We start from the raw sequence: 22,531 nt of genomic DNA, 5'->3' as shown, positions 1-22,531 counted from the left end.
TAAACCCTTTCCAGGTCACATTGGCATTAAAGGACGTCTGTATTTCTGCTGTTTTCCTTTTGACAAAGTAATCTGAGATATCAATTCAAGGGAGACTGTTAAATAGTCAAGTCTGTCAGGTCTTCACCTCAAAGAGCAGATACTATAAATTCCTGATGTAGGATGAGGCTGCCGCCACATACTGACTCAGCTTGAAATTAATATCCAAGATGAAGCAGCGGATTCATGTAAATATTCACGACTGTCAACTCCGCTCTCGGGTCTGGACCCTTCACTGCCTGAACGGGGGTGAAATCCCCACCCGTGTCAGGGAGGGACGCGCAGCTCTTCCGGGACTCACCCAGGATTCACGGGCTGTTTCCCCCCACAGGCTGTCCTCAACGATTAAAAAGCTCTCAAGATTTTTACACCATGCAAAACTAAAAGACATTTCTGCAGATGGAGCACTTTCTCAGGCTTAAACCTTTTTTGCCTACACTCAGCAAGGGGCAAAAAAAAAAGAAACATGACTCTACAAAGTCTCTGACCCTCACCACTCACGGGAGTAGAACGGCCACAGCAGCAGATGAGTCTTCTCATTGCACGATGAGAACAAAATAAAGCCGCCCCAACAACAGGCACTCCCAGAGACAGAGCTCAGCAGTCTTCTGCACACTCACAGTTGTGCAGCCCTCACCACCATCTATTTCCTGAACACTTCATCACCCCAGAAGAAACCTCCTGTCACTAACAGTCACTCCCTAATCCCCCTCCACCCAGCCCCTTTCAACCATCACCTGCTCTCTGCCTCTGCATGTGCCTTTTCTGGGCATTTCAGATCACTGAAATCAACAATATGTGGCCGTTTGTGTCTGCTTCCTTTCACTTAAAATGCTGTTTTCAAGGCTTGTCCATTTTGAAGTGGTATCAGCATCTCTCTCTCTCTCTCTTTTTTTTTTTTTTGAAACCGTTAAAGTTTATTAGAAGGTAGTAAGTACTATCAAAAAGAGTACGGTGGAGCATAAGTGATTGGGTTTCAAAGGGAAAAGTGCGGGTTGAACAGTCAGGGAGGAGTTCCCAGAACAGGTGGCCTTTTTCATTTTCCTCTTTATTTGTTTTTTCTTTTTTATTCACTCTTACATGTGAATAATGTTCCACTACATGGAGATACTACATTCTGTTCTTCCATTCAGCAGCTATTTATGGACGAAGTCCAGTAGAATGAGTGTAAGAAGTGACTACCATGGATGGCATTTAAGCAAAGGGCAAGACGTGCTTTCAAAAAACAAGCCAACAAACAGAGGCACAAGGAAATTCAGTGCGTTTCTGAGCAAAGAACATGCTTGCTTCGGCAGGACTACCGTGCAGGGCTGGGGTGGATACTGGCAAGAATCACGGTGAGGGAGTCACCTGAGAAGACTCCCCACTGCAAGCAGCTCAGCCAATTCTCCCTCACCCTGTATTGTTAGAGCCATGTTTCTAGGTTACTCTTATTTCAAGTAATAGTACTTTAACTGCACATCTGATCATCTGCCTCAGACCACATTACCTAGAAGCCACAGAAAATCATTCACTGTCCGGAGCAGCTCCAGGACATAACGGTGATGGATCAGGGAGTCCAGCAGCATTCCAGCCTGCAGGCACAAACCCCACATGTGCCCTGGTGATGTCCGGAAAATAAAATGCATGGAAATATCTCATTGCTGGTACACGACATCTGCCCTCAAATTGACCCAAAATCATGCTGGCAAAGCACTACTCAAACTTTTCACTCCAAAAAAAAAAAAAAAATGCTAAGAAGGCAAATTTAGGCCCTTCCATTAAAAACCAGCAACCATCACTGCCAGTATCTGAGCTGGAATTCTCCTGACTTCAAAAACCACCGCGCAGTTACTTTTCAAAAGTGAAAGTCATATATGTATTCCACGTAGATGATATTACAGTAGGATTTTTCTTTTCAAAATTTCCAGTTGCAACATTAGCACAAGAAAGTTTATGTTTCAGCTTTAAAAAAATCAATTATCCTCCACTTTCTTAATTTTGAACCTATTATTATTTTATAAAGGGAGCTATGCTGCATATTATAAACCAACTGTTTGGTTTCTGCAAATAAGACCTTTATGGCCTCACTATTTCAGAGCAACCTTTAATGATGTTTTGAGAGGTGGGGCCTGGGGCGCTCACTAACAGCTCTTTAAATACTGACAAGTATGTGCTCTTAAGTAATGCAAAGGCTCTAACTCCACACTAGCTCAGAAAACAAATAAACTGCACCAAAGACTTACTTTAAAATTTTAATATATTCCTATTGTTTTGAATATTAAAGTTCTTAAAAGATATGATTTTTTTTTGAGAAAGCCAACAGCTGTATTAAATTTCCTCTCACCAAGAAAGCAATCTTTATCAAGAATAAAAACCCCTATAGAAATCGAAATGACGGGACGTTTCTAGCTAAGTGAACATGCAGATCTGAACACAAACCTAAATCCTATCAGATCTCACTCGAACGAGCTCAACAAAGTCCTGGGCTACCCTGGAACTTAGCTCTTCTTTTCCAAAAGCTGGCTGAGCTAAGATCATCACACAAGGCAGGGAAGGAGAGAAGACGAAAGTCCACCTGGCAGCCTCCATCTGTTTTCTTCCAGCCAAAAGTCGCCTCTAGGGTCGCCCTGCTAACAAGCCCTCCCCATAAGGAAATCCGGCATCCACACTGCCCCTGCCGTCCCCAAGCAGTCCCGACGCCTCTCTCCCAGCCTGTGAATGTTCTTCTAATGACCCCCCCTGTTGGTGGCACCCTTCCCCTCTTCCCTGCTACACACACACACACACACACACAGAGCCACAGCAGTCTTCCCAAATCACAAATTTGATTACATCACCCCCACTTCAAACCCTTCAGAGGCTCCCTGGTGGAATTCTAGCCCCACCCCAGACACTGCTTGCCCAGCCTCACCTCAGTACACAGGTCCCCAGTGACCTCAGGGGCCCCCTGACTTGCTCCTACTTCCCACTTGTCTCCAGGCTCATTTTGACTGTTTCCCAAGGAAGCCTTCCCTCCTTCCAACTACCACAATTTGTTCCTCTATTCCTAGAACATTCTAGGCTAAGTCAACTTCTGACAATGCTAAGCTCACAAGAAGCAAATACATTTTGCTTACTAATGTGGCTCCACCCTCTCTCCCCTAGACACACAGAAGTGCACGTGTTATGAATAAATGAATGACGGGGTGGGTCTCAAAGGGACAGACATACCTACTCTCACCCTTCCCGACCCTTGTGTCTGTAGAATATCAGAAGAAAAACCAGAATTACCTTTCCTGAGGGTCACTTTCTGATGACACCCTTCACTGACTACTGTGTCAGTTCTAGTAAAACCCAAGCTCTTCCAAAGCCCTCCATCCCGGACTCTCTCCAGTGTCCTCACCAGCAGGGGCACCTTCCACCCTGGACCACACAGGGCACTCTCCCCGTTTCCCCACGCCAAAAGCCTCCAGGCATCTGCCCGGGCTGCACCTGCCACCTGAGCCACATTCTTGACTACTTCTCCTGGCTGACACTTTGTCCTCACAAATGAATGTAGAGTCCATTTCTTCCAGGAAGTCCTCTCTGATAATGTCCTTTAGGTCTTGGTTGGGCTTCATCTATAGCAGCAGTACATGGTGACCAACTGGGTGTTTGCCCGCTCCTTTGAGACCACGAACTCTTGGGGGCCACGTGGGAAGGAGTGAGAGATTACAAGAGGGGTGCGGGAAGCAAAAAGCAAAAATCACAGCCCAAGTCCCAAATTCAAGGATACTTTCTCAGGAAAAAGTATAAACAATTTCACACGTGTGCAATTTGGCTACTGTTTTTGTGGCTTGTGGACAGCAAGAACTTGGTGTTCTAGTCCAAAACCAAGATTACATGCAAAGAAATGTATATATTCATATCCAAAGGAAAACAGAGCTGCTCAACAACAGTTTGCAGTTAGAATTGAAAGGAACTTTGATAAAGGCAATCTCTCTCTCTCTCTTCCTTCTTTTCTGGCATCATATAATTTTAGAAGTATTTGCGTGACCAAGAGATGGCTACAGCCCGTGATTCTTCACTGGAGTGTTTGGGGCTGAGGAAGACCAGATTACATTCACTGCGTAAATGCAATCACACCAACACACTGATAGGTGCCGTGGTGGTGGAGATGATGTTCCAAAGCAGGCAACCTTATTCTGTAAGAGAACTCTAAATAGAAAGTAAGAAATGCAATGTTCTGTAGTCAATTTCATTTGCTATATGGGTCATTAATTGATAGTATATCTTGTCTAATGAAACCCAAAAATAAATTGTCAACGTCGATTTTCTTCATCTGACCATTTTATGCTAACTTTGGATATTAAACCCTCACTCCATAAGTAAAACTCAGGCCTACGCTGCAGCATAGTTACATCCCGTGGAAGAAAGCCGATCAAGGGAGAACTGGAGAGTTTCCCTTCAGAAGCTGCTAAGTCTGGTTTTGCACCTGTACGTGATTTGCAACCACGTCATCGAGAATGGAGAAAACCTAACAACTGTGGGGCGAAAAGCACTGCGGTGCTTCAGAAAAATCAAAGAACGCTGAGCTTTGTGAAACAGTCCTGAGGCACTTAAATCGTACTTTTTCTGAAAGGCTCCAAAACTGACCCAATTCACCATTCCAGGTTCAACAGGGAGGTACCGGAATTAGTAGAGAAAACATGCCCTTGAAGTCTGACAAGGCCTTGCTTGAATTCTGCTGCAGCATTTACTAGCCACTAAACGGACCAATTCCTTAACCCTCTGAGAAGGCTTCCCGATCTGCAAAAGGGGGCTGCCACCGCCCACCTGGGAAGCATGGATGTGAATTCAACACGCAAGTAGGGCGGCCGACTGGTACCTGACACGGGGCCTGGCTAGTTTCCCTCCGCTGCCCTTCTCCCCCTTTAAACTTGCACTGTTCCCCCGGTAAGGATCAAAACCACGGAACAGAATGCCCGATTTTTCTGTGTATCCCCGGATACATGACTTACCCTTAGGAGGCCAGAAAAACTGCTTCCTCCCCAGTCACTATCAACGTTCTTAAGATTCTGGGTATTTTTAACTCTATTTTCCAGGGAGACTATTCCAGACCTTTCCAAGCACCATTCTCCAGGTTGGCTCCCCTCCCAGCACCCATCCTTTCTCACTTCAGATACTCTGTATGATTGCCTTCTGTTCATGGGAAAGCGAGTCCGGTAGGGTGTGGACTCCCAAGGACTCCACCCTCCCTCACAGGTGAGTGTGACTACCTTCTGCCCACTCCTCACTCCAACCCCAGCTTCTAAGAACTCTACCCTCCAGGACCCTGCAGACTCTGCATCTTCCCAAGACACACACGTGGCCACGACCCTCCCTTCAGATTTCTTCCTGGCTGGCCCTGCACACACCCCAGCCCCTTAAAGATAAATGGCATTAGGCTGAAAATCGCAAATGCCGCTGACTGACACACCAAAGCTGCATGGTCTGGGCTTTCCTCCAACCCAGGCAGGGCCCTGTCCCCCCTCAGCCTCAGTCTGCAGCTCTCGAGATGATGTAATTCACATGCAAGGCTATGAACACCAGCTAAGAATGACGATTCCCAACGTGTATCTATAGTCCGGCTCCTTCACCTGAGCCACAATCTCATACACACGAGTGCCTCTTTGAAGTCCTAACTTGGATGACAAATGGCATCTTAAAAATGCCTCATGTTCACCATTTACTCTGGAATTCGATTCCTGGCAGGTACCTCCCAGACTCCCCATTTTAGTAACAGCCCCAGCACCCAACAATGTGTTTGAGGTCACATTCAATTTCCAATGTTCCCTCCCCTAATCCCTGCCCTGGAATCAGTCCTATTATTTCCGTCACTAAGCCCATCTCAAATGTGGTTCTACAGGGACCATGGCCGTAACCCCCCAAGTTCACAGCATGGTACACTGATTAACAGTCCTCCGTAGGGTGCTCCCTGGAGGGGGAGGCATCTCCTGCCGCTGGTCACCTCAGAAGGCACTGGATTCTCACAAAGGAGGCCCAGGAGAAGGGACTCAAGGTTCTCCCGTGGTCTGAGCTTTGAAGGGCCCGAGGTCTGGGGGAGCTCCTAATTAGCAGCCACACTTGCCAGTGAGCAGATGAGGATGGAGGAACCCAGGCAAGGCTGTTCTCACTCCAACCCCTGGGCTCTCGGGAGCCACGGGAAAGGCCTGTGTCCAGGGCACAGCCCGGCCATCACAGATCCCAGCCAGCATTAGCCAACACGGACAGCCTAGACTCCATCTAATTGTGACACTTACTTCTGTTCTGTTCCCCACCCAGAATGTGATGGACTCATTCAGATATTATGGCCTGTCTCAAGCGATACAAATTCAGTGATAAATGAAGTGTCCACATTTGGACCAGAGCATGAAAGGAGAAACAAGGCCTCATGTTCAGCATGATGTTGGTGGCCAAACCCTTCCACCGAGTGAGATGAAGCATGATGGGGGTGAGAATCCAAGGTCCTAGGTCGGCCAAAACATCTTCCTTCAAGGTTGGCTGGGGTGTTGCAGACTCCCTACCGCAAACTAACTACACGGCCGTCAGTGGTGGACATCAGCTGCAACAGACAAGGAGTCAGCTATTTATGCCAACATGGGTTAAAACTAAAGGCCGGGGCAGGGAGGCCTGCACGGCTGCTGAGGCAAAGCACAGACCCGGCTCTGAATGCCCACTGGCTGGAGAAGAGAGGAAGCTACGGTCCCCTTTAGCGGTCGCTGTGTCAACAAGATCCAGTTGAGCCAGCTACTTAGGAGAAGGCCATGTTTTCCTGATACTCAGAAAAACCAGCCTCGTAAAGGGAACACAAGAGTGGCATGGATTTTAGACCCCCCTAAGCCACTTTATGAAGGCAAAGTAAAGTAAATGGCACAGGGATGTTGAATGCAAAAAAAAAAAAATTAAATAAGTAAACGGTGACTGCTTCCTCCAACAGCGTCCCCTGCAGCTGCACACCCATGAGCCTGCCACTTTCTCACCAGTGACCGCTGGTGGAGGGCAATCTGGATATTTCCAATGCAGGGTGTGCACAGCCCACATTTTCAGACGCAACAACATGCTCACTTGGCAGTACAAGAGAAAAAGAATAAAGAAAAAGGAAAAGAGGAACAAGAGAAAATTAGAAACACACAAGAACAAAAATGATTTTGACAGCATGTACAAGAATTTATGTGAGTGTGTGAGGCCAGGGATGCTGGGACGGTGAGACCCACACTCACCTCCTGCTCCGGGGAAGGCAGGGGCCTGAGGGGAGTGGCGCTGCCGGGGGACCCCAACATGATCAGCGCCCCTAACCAAAACTCCACCTATATGCGTCTAGGCAGATTTTGAGCTACAAATTGTGGTCGCATTTCAGGCTGGACAGTTTTACTCACTTCCACCAAGAGTAGCAGGAGAGAATTAGGCTGTTCCTGTACCAAAGCATTGTTTAAAAAATTAATGACTGTGGAATAGTAAAAGCAAAAATTCAGTAAAAGTGACTGGAGGAGAATGTGCTTGACCCGAGCTCACTGGCCACGTTATCTCACTGACGTTAAGATGCTGGCTGATCCCTTATGGTACCAAAACAGACAGACCCACCAGGAGGGAGGTTTAATGCGCTGCTGTATTTTGATGCCGAGAGCCATGCCTGGTACACGAGGTTCTGGGTAAACAATGGTGACAGTGTCAACCACTATGGGCTAAGCACATATCCAGCTACTCCGCCAAATCCCAAGGGCAGACTTCAAAAGGCAAAAACAAGTTGGCATTCTCTGGTGGGTCTGCAGAGTCAGAGCCAAGCAGTTGCTGAGCAAAAATGTCACCAGTGCCTCCTATGACAAAAGAGGAGGCACTGGCCTGGGGCTGGGGCAGGGCTCTAGGCTTCCACTGCTCACCAACCAATCTGTCCAGGGGGAGAACGTGGTCTCTGCGTATGTTGCACCTATGGACCTACCTTGACTGACGCCTGGGGGCTCAGCAGGAGGTGACATGTGAGGTGAACGGAGCCAGCCTCGGTGTAGCACGGTGCTGGCAGCTATGCCCTCAGCAGTGCCCAGGCTCCTAAACCTGACACCTCGTCTCCAAGGAGCAGAAGGGGAGTGCGGGCATGAAGATCACAGGGCCCTGTGAGGACAAGTACAGGCCATGACATGCCTTGCCCATTCCTTAAGCCATAGAGTTATGTCCGGGAGGAACAGAAAATTCATCCAGAGCCCGCTAGGCACCTCACACACGTGGGGGACTCGGGTCCCCTGTGCCTATCACTCACAGGGCTGGTCTGGACATTCTTTTTATCAATTCTCTGGCATCTTCTCCTCCAACTTACCAACAACCAGAAAGTAGAATCTGATCTTAGTTAATTTCAAGAATCACAGAGCACCGCCTCCACAGTGGGCCCGGCAGCCGTGCCAGGTCCTCCGACCGTCACCTGTCAGACCGCCATGAGTACTCTCCAGACTCAAGGCCTGAGGCCGTAGGCCGTGGGCACACAGCTTCCCTCACTCTCCCCAGCAAAGGGGGACCACCTCTCGGCAAAGGCATGTCACCCTCTTCTGCACGAAGGACAGCACTATAGATACACGGGGAAACAGAGCAGATGGTGGGGGGGTAGGCAGCCCAGAAGAGCTCGTCTGTAATTCCGAGACAATGTGGGGCCGTTGACTTAATCACAGGGACAAAGTGAGGATGAACATTTCCCTGCTCTTTCCCATACTCCGTGATACGCCTTTCCCTGCATAAGGAGTTCATTCGGAGGTCCCTGGCGGTGATTCTGATGTCCTAACATGGCATGCTGGCTGTCGGGCAGGAATAGATGGCCTGAGCCGAACAGGTGCTGGGCCTGGGAGGCAGGAGACAGCGGCTCCAGCCCCAGCTCAACCAGCGCCTCGTTCTGCCTCTCGGGATTCAGCATCTCATCTACAAGCAAAGGGATGAGACTATCTTAAGACAGGCTGCCCAACATAAATGAAATGAGAGCCATGTAAAGAAAGTTTCCCAGTTGCCACATTTAAAACTGTAAACAAAGAAACAAACCAAGAAACAAAAAACAAATACTAGAAAATGATTTTAAGAACAAATCTTAACCTACTGTATGTAAAATACTATCATTTTGACATGTAATCAATATAGGAAGTGATAAGATAGTTTACATTCTTTTTACTAGACAAGTCTCAGCGTCTGATGTTCATTTGACCTACAGCAAATCTCACCTCAGAGCAGCCTCCTCCCCAGCTCTCCTAGCATCAGTGGCTGTGGCTACTCTATTGGACAGCAACTCCAGGGGTCCCACCAGGGTCCTGGCTGAAAACCTGGAGTAAGTGTCCACAATAACCCTAAAAGGATCTCTCTGAAACAAAGGCGGATTCACTTTTAAATGTCTGTAAACCGGCGGGCTGCACCTCCCTCCACACTTGGCTACAAGAGAGTCCTCTTCCTTGCTGATCCCTTTCTGGATGTAGGGAAGAAACCCGGCACACAGCCAGGGTGGACTGGCCTCCAGGTAAACTTACCTGCTTTCTGTGTCCAGTCCCATGATGTCCTCCTTCTCAAATGGGATGCAGAGAAGGAGGATCTTGTCCCCAGAATTGTCGGATGCACAGTCCAGCCTCTTGGACTTGGGCAAGATGAAGAGTGACTCAGTGAAGTCCTTGATCCTCTTCTCCACCACCCTGCATTCCTCGTAAATTGAAGGCCACTTTGGTGCGCGGCTGCTCGGCCACCTCCCCATGCAGCAGAAGTCAAAGTGCTGAGAGCCATAGAGCGTGGTGCCATACAGCTCCTCTGCACGTGGAGCTTTTCGAAGCCTTGGCCGAGAGGCAGTCAGTAATGATGACAAGGCCCAAGACCTTGCGGTGGGTCTGGAAGTCGCTCCACCCATTCTTGGGCGCATAGTGGTGCCTGTAGTGGATACAGTTTGCCCACTGGGAGCCGCACGGACTGATCTGACTCACCAAGGTGATTCACTTATAGATGCAAAAGAAATTCTCCTCTGAGATGATCCCCACCTGTTCGACCACCACGGGGAAAGTCTGGTGGTCCTCAGCACACTGCACGTAGTCAGGGATGCTCATGTTGCAGGCCCTGACGAGAGGGGAGAGGAGATCGAGGTACATACTGTACTGTGGGCTGCAGGCCCATCTGGGTTGCTGTGACCTGGTGTGTACCAACCAGAAGGCAAGGGAAGCTCAAGTAAATCCGGGGGTACAGTTTGTCCTCAGAGTCTTCAAATGGCTACCGTAGCTCGGATCACATTACCCAGCTTTTGGTCTAGGCTTTCTGCCCTGCAGAGAAGGGTCATTTCTTGTTTTCTGTTTCCAAGCACCTACCAAGGCCCTGATGCAAAGTCACTGCTGAAAAATGCTGAATAAGGAAGTGAACAAAGGAAGTGCTTTCCCCAACCTCCTTCAGTAGAATATAAAGAAAAGGATTACAGTGGGATCAAAAGATCTGGTTTTCTATCCAATTTATTTGAACTCCTAAGCTTCAGAATAATGGATAAGAAAACTTGCCTTGGGGAGGAGGGTACAGTTCAGTGGTAGAGCACGTGCTTAGCATGTACGAGGTCCTGGGTTCAAACACCAGTACCTCATTTTAAAAAATGAAACAAATAAATAAACCTAATTACCCTCCTGAAAAAATATTTTTTAATTCAAAATTCAAAAAAAAACCTTGCAATTGACACAACATTGTAAACTTGACTATACTTCAATTAAAAAAAAAAATCTTTGTCTTACATGAATATATCTGGATTACAGAAGTTTGCAAATGTAAAATGCCTAGGGTACCACCTGCATAAAAAGGGGTGACTGTACAAATTTAGTATCGCTCCTTTATGAGCTATATTTCATTTGGGGGGGTTATAATTTCTTAGAGCTAATTTTCTCAGATTAAAAATTATAAACAATACCTGATTCTCAGGACTGCTGAAGAATCAGATAACCCTATGAAAACATCTAACCCACAGAGGTTACTCAATAATGTTTGTTGAATGAATGAATAAACCAGCAAAATGAATGCTGCTCCCTGCCACAGACCATCATAATGGTACTGCCTGGAAATCCCAAGCCCACGTTCCACCCGTCTCGACACTAACCATGTGGGTGACCTGGTCAGGCCTGTGTGATTCTCTAAGCCCCAGTTTAATCGTGAATAAAATTAGGGCAATAAAACAAACCTCAAATTGTTAGTGAGTCAGTAATGAATTGTACCCCAAACTTGCAAGTTGGAACCATTAAGGAAAACTATACAAAGGGTCCATAGGCCCTCTCCATATTATCTCTTACAACTACATGGGAATCTACATTATATCTCAAAATAAAAAGTCTAATTTTTTAAAGAGGCTATTGAGGTTAAATGAGCTCACTGTCTCAAATAAGGAACACAAAGCACAAATAGGACAATGCCCAGCACATGAGATACACTCAGTTAACATTCCCACTCAACCCATTGGTCCCTCCAACTTCAGAGCAAGAGGATGGGTCCTCGTGGCAAGAGGCCACTGCACCTGAAGCTAACAAAACTAATGGTGCCCACTTCCAAGAGCTCCTGTCATCACCCTTGTTCTAATTTTCTATTTGTAATTTTTTTCTTTTTATTAAATAGAAACTCCCAATTGCATAGCCTTCACCTGACTAGACATCATGATGGCAGCCCTTCAAAACCTGACCACAGAGATCATGATGGCAGCCCTTCTTGGTGAAACAATAAAATGAAAAGCCATTTCCACAAGACCTCTGTGTAAATCTACTAGGGAACTTAATCCTGGACTGAGGAAGAGGACTGGGGAGGAGGGGGCAATCAGGTGCACAGAAAACTATGGGCCACCTGTCCCACGATGGACTTTAGACTCAACCCTCACCCTCCAGGAAATTCAAAATACACACCGACAGATTGCTATGGACAAGATTTTTTTTTTTTAAACAAATCCCTGAATCCCTAGCAGGTCTTATTTCTACCGAAACACCAATGGATTATGTGTATAATGTTTCACAAAAGCCCTAAAATATTATCACGCAAACTTGACACATCAAGAAAAACTGAGGTAGAGAAGTTTATCACATTGTACATGATTAGAGAGAGGCCACGTCAGACACCGTATTTAAATCCAAGCCACTGCTCCAGTGCTCACACTAGAAAGTGTGACATACTGCACCTTTCCTGCCCTCTCCCTGCAATAAATCTCTGAAGAGTCTTTTCTGTGCCACCTGGAATCACAATCACATCAATTTTCCACAAAGTGCTTTGTCACTCCTTGGAGGCTGTATCAAAATCTAAAGGGTTGGGATGGGAGGAGTGATTTGCATTTTCTGTTTCTCAAAGGAAACATGGCTTTAAAAGAAACTGAAAAGCACATATCTAGTCTAAGACCTCATTGTGCAGAGAAAAAAATGGAGGCTCAGAAGAGATGAGGAAAGGTCCTTATTAATAAATATATCCTCAGCGCAGCACCAAGCCAGCCCTGGGCACTGCTGGGGGAGGATCTGGGAGACCCAGGAGAATGAGTGTTAGAAAAAGGAAAGAGAATAAGCATAAAAGGCCCTGTCTCTACACCACCATACCATGGAATTCCACCAAATTACCAAGTAAGGGTGCAGCCAATATTAAGGTGGGCTAAGCAGGTTATAGAAACCTGGAAGTCTCAACCATATTGGAAATTCCAACATTTACTATGTTTTTTTCCCAGTTCAAGCATCAACTCAGTGGGAACTCTGTACCAGGGACTACACGAGGCCTGGAGTTCTCCCAAATACAGACCTATATTACCACGTGTACAAACCACATAAAGGCCACCAGAAGAAAAGCACCCACAGATGGAATTACTGAAACTGAAAGCAGCCAACCAGCATATATTACTAAGAAAAATGTTGCTCCTAGAAATGGACTCATGGACATAGAAAGCCAACTGTGTTTAGCAGGCAGGAAAGGGGGGATTAACAGATACACGTTAATAAATATAAAATAAATGACAAGGACCTACTATATAGCACAGGGAACTATAATCAATTTCTTGTAATGAGTTGTACTAAAAACAATCTAAAAGATATATAGATACATATGCATATGTTTATAACTGAATCTCTGCTGTACATCTGAAACTAACATTGTAAATTGACTACACTTCAAAAAAATTAATTTAAAAAAATAAGTAAAAATAAAAGCAACGCCATTAAGAAAAAATAAAAGAACACTCTAATCCCCTTAGCTGTAGCTGCTGAAGAATTTTGGTTGCAAGCACCAAGTCCACTAGATCACTCCAGCACTGGCTGTCACTCTTTCTGACCATCAGAGAGTCACTTGGCTTCACTGAGGTTAATTTTCTCTTCTGTGAAAGGCTACAGTTGCAACTAATGATGTATAGAATCTCATCATTCACAAGCCCAACAATTAGTGAGGACTTCCCATGGGCCAGGCTCTGGAGAGATGAAAATATAGGGTCCCAGTTATATTCATGGGTAGAAGAAGTTTATGCCATAAAGACATTAATTCTTCCTATTTTGATAGACAGATTCATTGCAATTCTGATTAGAATTCCTACCAGATTTTTCATGGAATGTAACAAGTTAACTTATGGTCAAGAATAGGCAAGAAACTTCTTTAGAACCACCACTGGGGAGGGGTGGATTGGTCATTCATTTCCACTGGTCTTTCTGATGTGATGAAAATGTTCTGGAATAATAATTGTTGCACAAGTGTAAATATGCTAAAAGCTGCTGAATTGTACCATTTAAATGGGTGGACTTCATGGTGTGTGAACAATATCACAATAAAGCTGTTATATGAAAAAATATTTCTTGACAATTATTTTTCCCTCTATACTACTTAGTCTGCCCCACAATTTAAGAAAAACAAAAAACCAAAACAAACCAAACTGTGCCAGGAGCTCTTTAGGACTGCAATGTCCCTGGGTCTCCAACGCCTCTGGTGGTGCTGTTCCTGTTAACACACCAAGCTGGGCTGGGCTAGTTAGGGAATGTAACTGTATTTTTAAAATCGATGGTCACACGTTTCACCCTGGGAGAGGGAAGGAAGGAGGATGACACAGCCTTATGCCTTCAGCTCATTTTTAACTGAACCAAGCCCTGCTATCAACACTGTAATCCCTCTCACTATAAAAACACATGACACCAACAAGCATCGCCATCATAACACCTGAAAGTGTTCAAGGTACTTACCTGGGGCAGAAACACTGAGGGAGGAGACAGAAGCTCGCTTGGCACTGAGGATCCCTTTTCCCAACTCCACCAGTAGCTGGGCTTTACAGCCGGAGGCTCTCAGCCCAGGGAGCAGCGCAGACGCCACTGAGCTGTTCCTCAGGGAGCGGGAAAGGAAGACCAGGGCAGCCCCGGAGTCGCGGGGCAGGGAAATGGGTGGAAACGCGGGCTGCAGCCCCGCTCGGTGGCCATCCCCAGCCCCAGCCCCAGCTGCCCCGTCCGGGTCCGCAGACCCCGCCCGCCTGGGACGCAGCCCGCCCGGGACGCAGCCCGCCCAGTTGTGGGGACGGGCCGGTGGCCGAGGAGAGGAAGCCCGGGAGGAGAGGACTCGCGGGCGAGAGAGGGGAAGGGGACGCCAGCAGCGGACTGAGTGGAGGCCGGCTGGGTGAGAGGCGGCAGGTGCACACCTGGCCCCGGGAAGCTGTGGCACTGGGGCACTGGGGCAGGTGGCGCGGGCAGAGGGGTCTGGCCCGAGCAATTCAGCTGAACACAGGCTGACTCGCGCCCTCGTGGTCTGTGACACGCGGACCGCCCTCCCGCAGCCACCTGACCCCTTTCCCGGGAGACCCCACATTGCACTTCCACAGCCAGAGGCACCGGCCCCAGGCAGGAGCTAAAGGCCTGCCGGGCGACAGAGCTGAGAAGCCTTTGGGGCTAATCCCCGGCTCCGAGCTGGAGCTTCCAACCCGCGGTCCAGCTGACACCGACCGCCCATGCGCAGGAGGGCCAGCAATCCGCTCTGGGTTCTGCGAGAGAAGGTGGGGCAGTGAGGGAGGGGGAGGAGAGGAGGGAAAAAGTGGAGGGAGACAGATGGACAGGAAGAGCAGAGAGAAGGGAGGGATCTGGAAAGGGTAAGGTCCTAGCGGGGATGGAGAGAAAAAGCTTTACCTCTGGTGGCACCCTGAAGAAGGCGGCAGTCCTGCCTCTGTACCCTTCTGTAACACTTCAAGGCCCGCAGCTCAAGTTTTACCTCCCTGATCCAGCCCTCCATCCGATGCTGCTGCAGAACCCCTACGGGTATCACACCTGTTGCCCCCACGCGGAGCAGGGTTTTCTGTTGGTCTGGGAACCAAGCACCCGCAGGTGTTGTCGCTCAGAACTACCTTGGGAAGAGTACATATTCCCCTTTTACACGCTGGGAAACAGGCAGGCACGATCTTTGCCTTAGCTCCACTGTCCCAGGTGTTGGGCTGGCAGGGAGCGGGGTGGTTCAAGATCAGAGCCCCAGACAGAGCAGACTGCCTGAGTGTTGGTGCATAGTCCCCATCCGTCCTGGGTAAACCACACTCCACCCTAGTGGAACCATCAAGGGCTCACAGTAGTTCCCTGGGTGTGGGAGAGCTGTCCTCATGTGAAGGAAAAGCCCAGCTGGGCTAACAAGCTAAGTCACAAATCTAAGTGTGATAAGTGTCGGTTTACTGATCTAAATTCTGCTGGGCTAACTCGTAAATCTGAAGTTTAGTGTCAGTTTACTGGGCTAACAAGCTAAGCCGTAAATCGAAGCTCAACATGTGTCTATTACAAGTTGACAAGCACCAGTGTGCTGATTCCTTGCTTTTTGTTGCTTGAGCCTTATTGGCTAATACACCTTTACTTGTAATTAACCCTTTAAAACTTCATGTGTATGTCTTGGATGTGGGTGCTCAGAACTTCGGAGCAGAAGCCCCTTTGAGCCCGCCGGCATAATAAATCTGAGTACGCCAACACTCCGAGTGGTGATTGTTCCTTGGCTGGCCTGTTGTTTCCATAACACTCAGTTCCAGTGCCCAGCTTGCTAGGTATATAGGAGTGCTACCAAATCCAAATTCATTGTCTTCAGTGCAGGACAGGCCAATAAGTTGGGAGACCAGGTGTTGGGGCATGGAATAGCAAGTTTCTGTAGACCTAGATGGCAAACTAATGTCCTGGAAAACCATCTCCCCAAGTCAGAATTCAGGCTCTTTTCCTACGTGCTTGGTTGTTGCAATCTTCTTGGTGTAGGAATTCCTTCTTGTTAGAATCCTTTGTTCTTGCAGCTATCTGCCTGGGTCAAATCTCTGTAAACCTCTAACAAAACAAACGTTATTTTCTATTCTGCAATTTCTTATCTTTTTATGAATGAAAATGTGTTAAATATACTTAAAGATCAGAGCCTTCAGAATAGGTTCTCCTGTATATTTCAGGCTCTAAGCAACATTGTTTTACAAGCAAGATGAAGCCTAGGAGACAAAGCATAGGGTTAAAGTCAAAGGAAAAGATCTAATATGGAGTCAGATTTGTTCTGTTCTATTACCCAGGCAGAAGCCACTTGAGGATTTAAATCACTTTAAGTTAAAAATAACTAAAACTTTAAAGGAATTTACATACATAGGTGGGAATGTGCATAGCATATCTGGAAAAGCACCCAAAGGATAGTAAACAGTGGCATCTCCAGGGAGGGCTGGAAGAACAGAGGATGAGGGATAACTTCTTTCACTTGTGTATTTTTGTGCTCTGTTTGAATTTTTTTTAACCATTTGCATGTATTTCTTTTTCAGTTAAAAAAATGTGTAATGGAGCAAAGGAGTAACTAGCTCAGCAAATACAGCAGCCATGGAATAACTGAGTCATCACTTTTGATTTAAGCCAGGAAGCATTTATTGACTCTCACCTATGTGCCCAGTGCTGTTTTAAAAATTCTTTTATTATTATTATTATTATTATTATTATTATTATTATTATTATTATTATTATTATTATTATTATTATTATTACTATTACTATTATTATTTTTATTATTACTATTTTTATTATTATTATTATTTTATGAAATAATAACAAGGTATCCCTCACCCCTGCCCATGGCTGGTGGAAAACCAACTGAGTTTTTATTGAGTTGTTTTCCAAGGAGTAGAGATGAGTTATAAACTGAACACATCTTCAGGGCAAAAGAGTCGGAGTGGTTTTCCAGCAGGCCAGACAGCTATGAAGGGTTTTCAATAGAGGCCCCCAGAGGCTGAGAGAGAAATCCTCGAGGACCCTACAAAAAGCTGCCCAAACTGTCTTCTCCATGGCAATACTGAAATAGGAAAGAACAAATCTGACTCCATATTAGATCTGTTCCTTTGACTTTAACAAAGCCAAGTTAATACTCTCCGGTCTTTTCATGGGTTATGATGTCACAGAGGAGATGGACAGGTCAACAAGGAACCACTCTGCCGTGATCACGGAGACGGGGAGCGGGATGGGCGGCAACATGTGTGACGCAGCTGTAGCCGTGCCCGCGTTTCTAGGCAGGTACCCAAAGTCGCCTCGACAAGATGTCAAACACTTGTGCCCACGTCCTCATCACCTGACATGTATTAAAGAGAAATGGAAATGTATAAAAGGCCAATACCCTTGGTGGGTACACCGTCCAAAGAGCAAAGTCACAGTTTGACAACTGGCCATCTCGGTTCCCTGGGCTTCATTCTTGGAGAACCTTAAAAACCACTCCTCTGTCCTTAAGAAGTGCTGCATATTTGTCCTATCTTTGGCTCAGGGATGGAGCACGTTCAAGTGAACTTTAATGTCTGCACAGATTTGACTGTCTTTCTCCAGGTTCACTTGTCCATTCTAAAGAGGCCTGAGCTAAGTCCATCCTCCGTAAAATCTATTCCCTCCAGTGAAAACTCATCGAGCCTGCAATTAAAAGCCAACTGAACAAGACTCTCCTCAGCTAAAAAGTTCACCCACTCTTCACTGATTTCTTAATCTCCTTTCCTAGCTAATTGCAACAGACTAACAACTCCCTCCACCAAGCTCCCCAACTATGTCAGTTTGTCTCCCCAAACAGAAAGTGAGGTCCATAAAAGAGGTGACTCCATAGTCACCTCTGAATTCCTAGCATACAGTAATGTTAAGAAATAAAACTATGATTATGGCTTCTTTCCTTTAAAACCTTTCTGGTTATTTGATTGAGACCTTGGAAGACAGGTGTTTGCAGTCAAGTATCTTGATCCTCAAGACTCTGGAGGCCTTTTTCGGAATGGCTGCTCACTGATTCATTCAAACCACAGCTTCTCATTCCAGGAGTAGCTGTGATTCTCTGCCAGGAGTTTGTGGTTACTCTCATGCCAGAAGAGCTTTAAACTATATCCTTACTTTGGATTTGTTATTTATCCCCTCTTCCAAAAAAATTGACTTTCCTTACTGTCTTACCTTGAGGAATTTTTTTTCATAGTTAACCCTTTTGTAAACCATGCTTCTCGGGATGGGCTTGGCCTTACATATGATCAGTCATCCAACTCCCAGTGTGAGAGGACTCGGGTTCACCTCCTACCCTCCTGTCAAGGCAACTGAAACTCAGTACAGGAGCCAACAGGCACCCCAGGGCTTCTAAGGCTCGTGTATCACCCAGAATCCCTGCTTTCTGGTTTGTCTTGGCTTCTGAGGATTTCCCCTCACTTTCTTCACAATTAGCTGTGCAGCATGAAAGATGAAGAAAGAAGGTTTTATTTCTTAATCAGCATTTTAAGAAACTTGTGTAATGAAGGTTTTCACGAGTTTCTAGAACCCTCCGTTGCCGAGACAGAAAACACACTAGATATTTTCTAAGTTTAGCTATCATGTGTAATTTTTCTTTTCTTTTGTTTTCTTAACTGCAAATAGACATTTTTTAATTAAAAAAAATAAGGCCCCAAATAGGATAGAGACTTCAAGGGGCATACAAAATTAAAGGGCAAAGACAGAAAAATGATAAATACTCTACAAGGTTAATATAATACTTACACTATGGATCAGATCAGCAATTCTCAGTAACAGCTAATTGAAATATGCCCATGAGGTAAAACGTCTCTCCTGTCAGGAGATGGCTAACAGAAAATAGAATTAAAACAACAAACTAAAATTCTAAGTCTGGCGAGGTACAGAATTCTACCAGCTAAATGTGCCTTCTTCTGGAAAAGAGGGAGGCTCACCAGCTCTTTACTGTGGAGCCTGAGCCCAGGGGATGGTGGGGAAGTGAGCTCTGTAAGTACCCAATAGCAAACTTGTGATGAATAAAGACATGTGAGCTTTGATGACAGAGATGATAATTCTATTCACTTGTCCTGTAAAGTATGTCTTCACGTTCAATGATCAATACCTCGGCGTCCTCAGGGATTAAGATTATAGGAAAATTCACAGCCCGGGCCCAGACCTCCTCTTTGAGCTCATGACAATGCACTTAGATGTCTCAAAGGCAACTCGAGCTCCACCTGCAAAGAGCTGACTTCACGGTGCTCCTCCCATAGCCGTCCTACCCAGGGCCCCTGGTCGGGGGGCAAGGTCTCCCTGCCTCTCCCAGCTCAGGCCCATCACTCACAGATGTGACTGGACCCCACCTTCAGGGCCCAGATTTCCTCAGTCACCGAGTCCCACCACCCACACCTGACCTACCAGGTACTCACTGGCACTCACTCAGCACTGACTGTGTGCTGGGGACCACGCTGCACACTGTGCACACGTTATCTCACTGGATCGCCACAGCAGTCCTGGGAGGTCGGTACATCACTTCTTCAATTGATTAGATAAATTGTTTACTTCCTTGAGTGCATCATCCAAAGTGACACAGCTACTCAGCCACAAAACTGGGACTGAAAACCACTTGAAAATTCTACACTCCTACACCTGGCAGCCACCCTAATCTGACTCATCACATCACCTCCTGCAGAGCCTTCTAAATGTTTCTAAGCATTCTACAAGACAAAAGTGATCTACGAGAGCACCCCACTCCCCTACTTAAGATCTGTCAATGACGGTCCACTGCCCTTAGGAGAAAGCCCCACCAGGCCTGAGCACAGCCCAATGGCCCGGCATCCGCGTTCCCTGCGCGGCCTCGCCGCCTCACCCACCACACAGATCTACACGTGCCGTGTCCAGGACAGGGATGCTGACTCCGTACAATCCGGGGCTCGTCTCACTCAAACAATGATCACCTTCTTCAGTGTTCACCCTCTTCACTGCTGACGGTCAGAAAAATATTTTCTCAGGATGAATCAATATCTTTTTCCTTACAACTTCCTGTCATTGATAATGAGCTCCATCCAAAATACAGAAGACCTAATTCTCAGTCTCCTTATCTGTAAAGTGAGAATAACAAGGAATTATATGAAGTTTTAAGTGAAATAATATACATGTGAGGCTGAGGGACAATTCCCAACATACAGTAAGCACTCAATATGTGCTTACTTAATATTAATAGGAATATATTGCATTCCAGCAACCTTAACTCAATGTTTTATGGCTTTGTCCAACAGACTTCAGACAAACATTTGGACGAACACCTTTGAGCAGATCAGCCCAAGCGTGCTGGGAGAGGTAAGCACTGACTCCAGTTACAGCTGCAGCCAACCAGCACTACGGGGCTGGGGCAGTTTGCTCAAACTCTTACATGTTGCTTGAGAATTTAGTTGTCATTAATGAATAAAGACAGGTGTTCTTTAGTCAAAATTCCTGAAACATATATCTTCAAAGATTGATGCAAATTTGATTTCAAGTACAACACTCTCACTAGAAATTATTTGAAAATGATAGTCTTAGCTCCTCTGCACATCAAAAGGGCATGATCTTAATGTATCTGACTACACCAAAAGTGTTGTTTAAAGGAATTTAAGATGAAGCCATCCTAAATAAGCTCTCAGTATCATCTTCACAAAGCCCCACCCAAGGGTCTCATTTCTCACTTCCACATAGGTGTTCAGGTAGCTTAACCTGGGTCTTGGTTTCTTATAACACGGGGGTGGGAAGAGTTGTGGATAGATTTATGTAGCAAATATAAACCTAGAGTATTTGCTGTGTAGAAATCCTAGAAATAAACAAATTAATATATAGTCCTACCCTCAAGAAGCTCAGCCTTTCCATTTACAACAGCATTAAAAATAAAATGAGAGATACATTTAACAAAAATTTACAAGATTTGTACATTGAATATTTTGATGTATCACCGAAATAATACTTAAAAGACCTACATATATGGAACACATCCCATGTTCATGGAATGGTAGACAATATTGTTAAAAATGTTAAGACTCCCCAAAGTGAGTTACAAATTCAGTGGAATCCTTATCAATATTCCAGCTGACTTCTTTGCAAAAATTGAAAAAGTGATCCCAAAATTCATATGGAAGTGCAAGGGGCCCAGGTCAGCCAAAACAATCTTGAAAAAGCAGAGCAAAGTTGGAGGACTCACTTTAAAGGGTACTAAAAAGCTATAGTACTAAGTCAGAATGGTACTGGCATAAGTTTGGATAAATAAATCTATGAGACATAATAAAAACCCAGGGGGAAAAACTTACATTTACAATCAGTTTTCCACAAGGGTGTCAACAACACTCCATTGAAAGAATAGTCTATTCAACAAATGGTGCAGGGAGTGCTGAGTATCTGCAGGCAAAAGAATGAATCTGGAATCTGGACCCCCATATTTTAAATAAATAAAAATTAATTCAAAATTGATCACAGACAGAAACGTAAAAACTAAACCTATAAACTTTCTAAAAGAAGACACAGTATAAATCTTTGTGGTCCTAGGATAGGCTTTGGTTTCCTAGATACAATACGAAGAGCACAAGTGATAGAAGAAAAAAGCAGATAAACTGGACTTCATCAAAGTTAAAACCTTTTTGTTACAAATTACATCATCAAGAAAGTGAAATGACAGGGGAAGTGGGTATATCAAGTGACAGAGTGCATGCTTAGCAAGAAAAATAAAATAAATCAATACATCTAATTACCTCCCCTGTAAAGAAATTGTTTTAATGCTTAAAAAAACTAAAGTGAAAGGACAATCTGCAGAATAGGAGAAAAATTTTGCAAAGCATGTATCTGAGACTAGTATTCAGGATATATAAAAAATGCTTACAACTGAACAATACAAAGAAAATCGACCCAATGTTTAAATTTGCCAAGGATTTAAATAAATACACAAATGCCCGATAAGCACATGAAAAGAAGCTCAGCATCACTAGCCAAATCAAAATCAAAATGAGTTCTCATTTTACACCCACTAGGACGGTTTTAATCAAAACATGGACAATAACAAGTGTCGTTGAGGAGGCAGAGATACCTCATTTGCGGCCAATGGAAAGGGACAATGGTGCAGCTTCTTTGGAGAAGTCTGGTGTTTCCTCAAAAGGTTAGAGTTATATGGCTCAGCAATTCCACTCCTACATGTAGAGTCATCCCTCAGTATCCTCGGGGGGTTGGTTTCAGGAACCCCCCACCCTGGATACCATAATCCAAGGATGTTCGAGTCCTTTTACAATCAGCCATCTGGATCCATGAAATGGAAATTACAGATATGGCGGGCCAACTGTACAGCCAACAGAATGAAAACATAT

General features: G+C 45.5%; 1 long non-coding RNA gene across 1 annotated transcript in view; it reads right to left on the bottom strand.

Moving 5' to 3' along the window:
* LOC141577227 (uncharacterized) overlaps positions 1–22,531 on the bottom strand; it is an 86,610-nt gene that overhangs the window by 46,982 nt on the left and 17,097 nt on the right. The window contains exon 4 of the long non-coding RNA XR_012506089.1: positions 9,513–10,283. This is a non-coding gene — a long non-coding RNA (uncharacterized LOC141577227). The remainder of the gene's footprint in view (positions 1–9,512; positions 10,284–22,531) is intronic.

This window comes from Camelus bactrianus, chromosome 3 (genome assembly GCF_048773025.1).
Source record: "Camelus bactrianus isolate YW-2024 breed Bactrian camel chromosome 3, ASM4877302v1, whole genome shotgun sequence".
NCBI classification, from domain to species: Eukaryota; Metazoa; Chordata; class Mammalia; order Artiodactyla; family Camelidae; genus Camelus; species Camelus bactrianus.
The sequence above is the reverse complement of the archived record's forward strand: the minus strand, read 5'-3'. Positions and strand labels throughout refer to the sequence as shown.